Source organism: Polypterus senegalus, chromosome 2, assembly GCF_016835505.1.
Source record: "Polypterus senegalus isolate Bchr_013 chromosome 2, ASM1683550v1, whole genome shotgun sequence".
In the NCBI taxonomy this organism is placed as follows: domain Eukaryota; kingdom Metazoa; phylum Chordata; class Cladistia; order Polypteriformes; family Polypteridae; genus Polypterus; species Polypterus senegalus.
In genome coordinates, this window is record NC_053155.1 from 123181498 (window position 1) to 123187553 (window position 6056).

Below are 6056 nucleotides of genomic sequence, written 5' to 3' on the forward strand. Positions count from 1 at the left end.
CCATGAAAGCCTCAAAGAGAAGACAGAAAATTAAGGAGTGGCATTGGGTCAAAAGATAAAAATCCTCTTTGGTTGCCATACGAAACTGACTTGCAACTCATTCTCTCAAAGCCAATGGAAAAAAAAATCAAACCACAAACCTGTTTGGAGTGCACACACTGTAATACATTACCAGTATATTGCAATTCTGAGTTTTGTGAAGCTGTGCTTAGTTAATTATGGCTTCCCAAGAGTAAAAGGACATCCAAAGAATAAGGGACACGGTAATGGTCTGCTGAGTGCCATGTAGAATGATGGATGAAATGTCTTTCCAAAGCTTCTCACCATTGACTTTGTGACTCCAGGTGAATGAAGAGTGTGCAAAAAACACTATTCAAGATAATCTCTAAGCTATGCAGTATGAATGTGACAGGGACCTTAAGTTATGCTGCTGGACTAAAGTGGCTTTATATTTTTCTTTAAACCCAACTTTTCAATGGGAAGCCAATTAGTGCTGTTAAAGTAACACTTGTTTGACTTACTTTTAGTTAAAATTGCTTGTTAAGTGTTCAGCCCTGTTTGTTTTAATCTGAAACAGCTGTGCCGACTTTTTTTTAAATTGCTTTTTGTTTTCTCAACCAGCTGCCAATCAAGAATGAGATGCAAAGGACAAAGGAACCAGCAGTTCACTATCTGCCATGGTCTGATTTATGCCAAGGTGTGTTCATCGGTTTTAATAAAATATTTGGAAAGAAAAAGGAAATGAAAGGCTGATAATTACGTCTACTGTGGGCCACAACTAATTCGATGATATCTCTTGAATGTAAAATAATATGCAATACAAGTGTGTAGTGACATGGGTCAATGATAGCCATAGAACTAAATACCAGATTCTGTTTTCCTCAGTGATACTAGAATAAAAACACTGCAGGTCTGAATATGAGGACCCTTGGGTTATAATATCAGCACATTCAAATTACTGCTGCCATAAACATCTTTTAAAATTGTTCAGATACTTTTTTGTGTAATATGTTCCAAAATGAGGGTGGCACGGTGGTGCAGTGGTTAGCGCTGCTGCCTCGCAGTTAGGAGACCCGGGTTTGCTTCCCGGGTACACCCTGCATGGTGTTTGCATGTTGTCTGCGTGGGGGTCCTCCGGTTTCCTCCCACAGTCCAAAGACATGCAGGTTAGATGGATTGGCGATTCTAAATTGTGCTTGGTGTGTGTGTGCCCTGCGGTGGGCTGCCGCCCTGCCCGGGGTTTGTTTCCTGCCTTGCGCCCTGTGTTGGCTGGGATTGGCTCCAGCAGACCCCCATTACCCTGTAGTTAGGATGTAGCTGGTTGGATAATGGATGGATGGATGTTCCAAAATATCCAAGGAGCTTTTCTAATTACTGTATGTTTAACTATTGGGTACACTAATAATGCAATGGTACAATGATTAGAATTTGTGAAAAACAGGCACCAAGATCCTCAAATTATAAGTCAACATCGAGACGTCTGTGTGGTGCTTGCATGTTTTCTCCAATTTTGTGTATTTTCTTTTTCGTGTGCTCAGTGTAATCCCACATGTGACATGTGTATCTGTCAGTTAAATTAACAACTGTAAATTGGCACTGCAGGAATGAATGAATGGATTTGTGTCCATAGCTTGCTCATGTTTCTTCCTTTTTGGCACTCAGTGTTACCAGGAGAGTTTCCTGCCCCAATATTAGAGATAGCTGATTCAAAAGCATAATAGATTGATATTTACCCTTTTACCCTTTTTTATCATGTCCTTGTTGCCTTTATCCATTACTCATACTTACATCCCATATAGCCTAAAACCTAATGGGGTGGGCCCTCCAATTGGTTTATGCCTCCTCCGCCATGTGCCGCAGGTCACAAAGCTGCAGTTACCTGTGAAAAAATAAAAGGTCCCTGCTATGCCTGAGCCTTTGGCCCCCTTCTGTTTGTGTAGGTCCTTAGTAAATGTGAAAACACTATACTGTTTTATTATTGTTTTCTTTGCTTGTGTACAGCTAATGTAAATGTAATGTAAAAGTGATTTTGTTTAAAATTTGTATATTTTAAGGTTTTGAGAATTTAAAAAAATTTGACTACTCATTTTGTCAGTAGGTTTTAATTTTTAAGATTTTACTTTGTTTCTTGAACATTTACTTGCATATTATTGTTTCTTTATTTCTTTATTCTTCATTTTAGTTTACTTTTTGTTCCTCTTTGTTAGTTCATTTTGTCCATTTCTTTATTCTGGTTCATCTTATATCTTATTTTTTGTTTGAATTACATTGTCCATTTGCAATCCTCCACGCACTTAATAGTATTATTTATAGTTAAAGTTACCCGGATTCATTGATGGTATCTTGAGGAGGATTTCAATGATTTTGTTTCCCCACCCTAAATTGTAAAACAGCAATTTATTGCATGTCAACATTTTCTTGTATCCTTTTTATGTATTTTATTTTTGAAAATTAAAAAGAACATTACAATGGTCTGGTACTCAATCAAACAAATGATAATAGCCGATACAACCATTTACTTCAAAGTTTAACACCAAAAAAAAAAAATAGAAATACCTGTATTATGAAAAAAACAAGGTTTAATCTCAACCCAATAGAAAGAGAAAACAAAGAGAGACAAAATAGAATAGAATAGAATAATTAACATGAGGTAGCCAATCATTGACCCAACATGTTGAGTCTAAAATAATACTAATGAATTCTTGACATTTTTTTTTTTTTTAAGTTTTTGACATATCGGCTAAGAGAGAATTTGATTTTCTTTCTAATTTGTGATAATCTAGTGTCACTTACCCACTGAGTTATAGGTGATGGGCTGGGATTCTTCCATTTAAGTAAAGATAAGTCTTTGTGGTAGTAGTGTTGTATTCTCTATTTCAATTGATTTCTCCTTATGCACATTAACTTTAGGTGTAAACCATCACCGTTAATGGATTAGGAGTGATTATAACATCAAGGCTCTATGAGAAGTATGTCATGATTTTTGTCCAAAAATTATGTTAAATTAGCATATTCTAAAATTTAATGCCTAGTGATTTGGATAATTTTAAGCAACATAAATGTGATCAATGCAAGACATTTAGTTAAATTATGGAATTCTTGGCATATAGTAACCTAGAAAGTATTCTGTACATGGCTGAATTCAACTCCTTTACTAAGATGCCAATTGAAAGGTCCCTTTCACACTGTTCCCTTCAAATGATCTTGGGGTAAAGTCTTTGACATATTTTTATGTGTGGTTGAAATGCTTTCTGAATCTTCAGCAGACTAACCAGTATGGCCTCTGGGATAAATTTGGATGTGAGCTGTGGAAAATTGAGTATATTTCCTTAAACAAAATTTCTTTTTTATATGTAAGAAAAAAGTATAGCATTAACTTTAGATTGTAGTTATTCATAAAATGCAAATATGCTGTGTAGGGAAAGATCCCTAATTTTCTTAATCCATTCTTGTTCTTTATCATCTCCCTTTCATTTTTTTCCACAGTTAACAAAATATGGCAAAATTTGACACACCTACACAGAATATCAGTAACTTTAGTCTTCTTTGTTAATTTTAGAATTGCATTTGGCACTCCAGTTTTTTCCTCACGTCAAAATGCAAGGTCCTCACATTACCGAGTGCCTCTAAATTGAGCAGGTATGAGTGAATGGGCTCTGAACTGAACTGATTTCCTACCTGGAGCTGGGTTACTGCATAGACATTGATACTGCGTAGATAGTCTTCAACTCCCTGTGATCCAGTAATATGAAAAATGGGCTTACAAACCATATTGCTTGTTTTCTTTTTATTCTGCTCTTTATTGTTCTTGACTGTTTGGATATAGCTAATCTTTTTGTGCAAATTAGATGGTTATTTTTGTGAAATGTTACACAACTGTCTATGCAGTGCCTAGGATTAAGGGATTTTACCAATCCCAAGGACTTATATCAATACTTACATTTCTCAATAAAAATGTTGAAATCCTGAGGCAAAGGCGTCAATTATTGTGCTTTGTATTTTGACTCATAATTGCCTTTTTTGGTGGTTGAATTTAGTGTTGCAGTCTACTACTGAAGTAGCCACAGCATCTAAGTGATCAAGATAAATATGCAACACTGAAGATTTAATAATGTTCAAATAATATAATTTAATATTACTTTTTTTCACTCTTATTTTTCTTTGTGTGTGTTATACCATGATAATAAGAACATTTAGAAAGGGACTGATATCCTGTGAGTTGACAAATGGTTTAGGAAGATTTTGTTTTACTTTTTGTTTTTCACAAAACTTGTACTTACCATTGCACAGTATTTTGTTTATATCCTAGTATGTAACAGTTAAAGCAGTTAAATAACCATTTATGTCTATTAATGATTCTTAAGAATGTGTTTGCCAAATTCAGTCCATAAGACTTGTTTAGTTATCTAATAGATATTTTAAATCAATATATTATTTCAACACCCTTTAAAAGTTGTCAAGTTTGCTACTTCAACAATCTGACTTGATTATGTGTTCGAGATTCCCGGGAACCTCTTGTCTCAAGAAAATCTGAGATGTCCTGAATGCTTTTTCAGTTACCCCTTACAATTTTGTCAAATATGACACAGTTTTGTGCTTGAAACAAATAAAAGCATCTCAAATTGCTTTTGTCCAGGATGATACTTTGTGACATTTCTACATTTCTTTCAATTAGTATAATTTGTACAGCTTCTAAAACGTTTTTACTGTGCCACATCTTTCAGGTCTGTTTTGATCCAACATTGACATGAATGGATTTTATTAGGCATTTAGGGAAGTTTGTGTGTTCAAAGCCCATAAAAATCATCCTAAATGTTCTTTTTCCAACTCCGAAAGGTTAAAACTTTTAGTAATGTGCCCTAACTTTACAAAAAGCTAAAAATATTCCAAATGCCATATTTGTGTACAGTTGTGATACATTTTGAGCACTGCAATGTCCTTTGGGTCAATTTAGACTCGCTATATGCATAAGTGGATTTTACTGTCCATGTACAGTTTACATCCCATATAAATATCCAAAATGGGTGGCACGGTGGCACAGTGAATAGCGCTGCTGCTTTGCGGTTAGGGGACCCGGGTTTGCTTCCCAGGACCTTTTAGCGTGGGGTTTGCATGTTCTCCCCATGTCTGTGTGGGTTTCCTCCATGTGCTGGAGTCCACAATCCAAAGACATGCAGGTTAGGTGCATTGACGATCCTAAATTGTCCCTAGTATGTGCTTGGTGTGTGGGTGTGTGTGTGTGCCCTGCGGTGGGCTGGTGCCCTGCTCAGGGTTTGTTTCCTGCCTTGCACCCTGTGTTGGCTGAGATTGGCTCCAGCTGACCCCCATGACCCTGTAGTTAGGATATAGCGGGTTGGATGGATGGATGGATGGATAAATATCCAAAATGTCATCAGTTCTAGAATGTAGGATCATCACTACTACAGGTTAAATCAATTTAAAATAGGTTTGGTGTGAGGAAGTTGACATCCAGGGCACAAAAATAGTGTGTGTCAATGTCATTAAAAAATATCCAAAAAACACTGCATTGAGTCAGCATTTGAAGGCATTATATGGCTTAATTTCCACTGGCATACTTTTAATCAATTCACTGTTTAACTGAAAGAATTATATACATTTTCCCCCCAGTAGCTAGTCAGTGGAATTTAATAAACTGCAAAATCATCCATCATTAATCCATTTTTTCAACCAACATTTTTCAAGGATCTTGGGGTAACAGCAGACGCTGCCAGCAGTAAGGGAAATAATCAACCCTGACCAGTCTCGGACACTAAATTATAATTTAAGATATTTAGTGAAAATGTTTGTAATGATGAGTTTAGGAAACCTGAAAAAGTTACATACATACTCTATCCTTTAAAGTAGTAGAAATTGCACTTCAGAAAATAACTGTCCAGTACAGGGAACCAAATATGTAGGAGCTGTGAAACGGCATTAACCATGCAAATTCATCTTGCATAATAAACAAAATGACTATTTAAATTCTTACTAGGTCACTTAGCCATCACACTTCAGTAAACCTTGACATAGATTCTTCACATGTATACAATTGCATC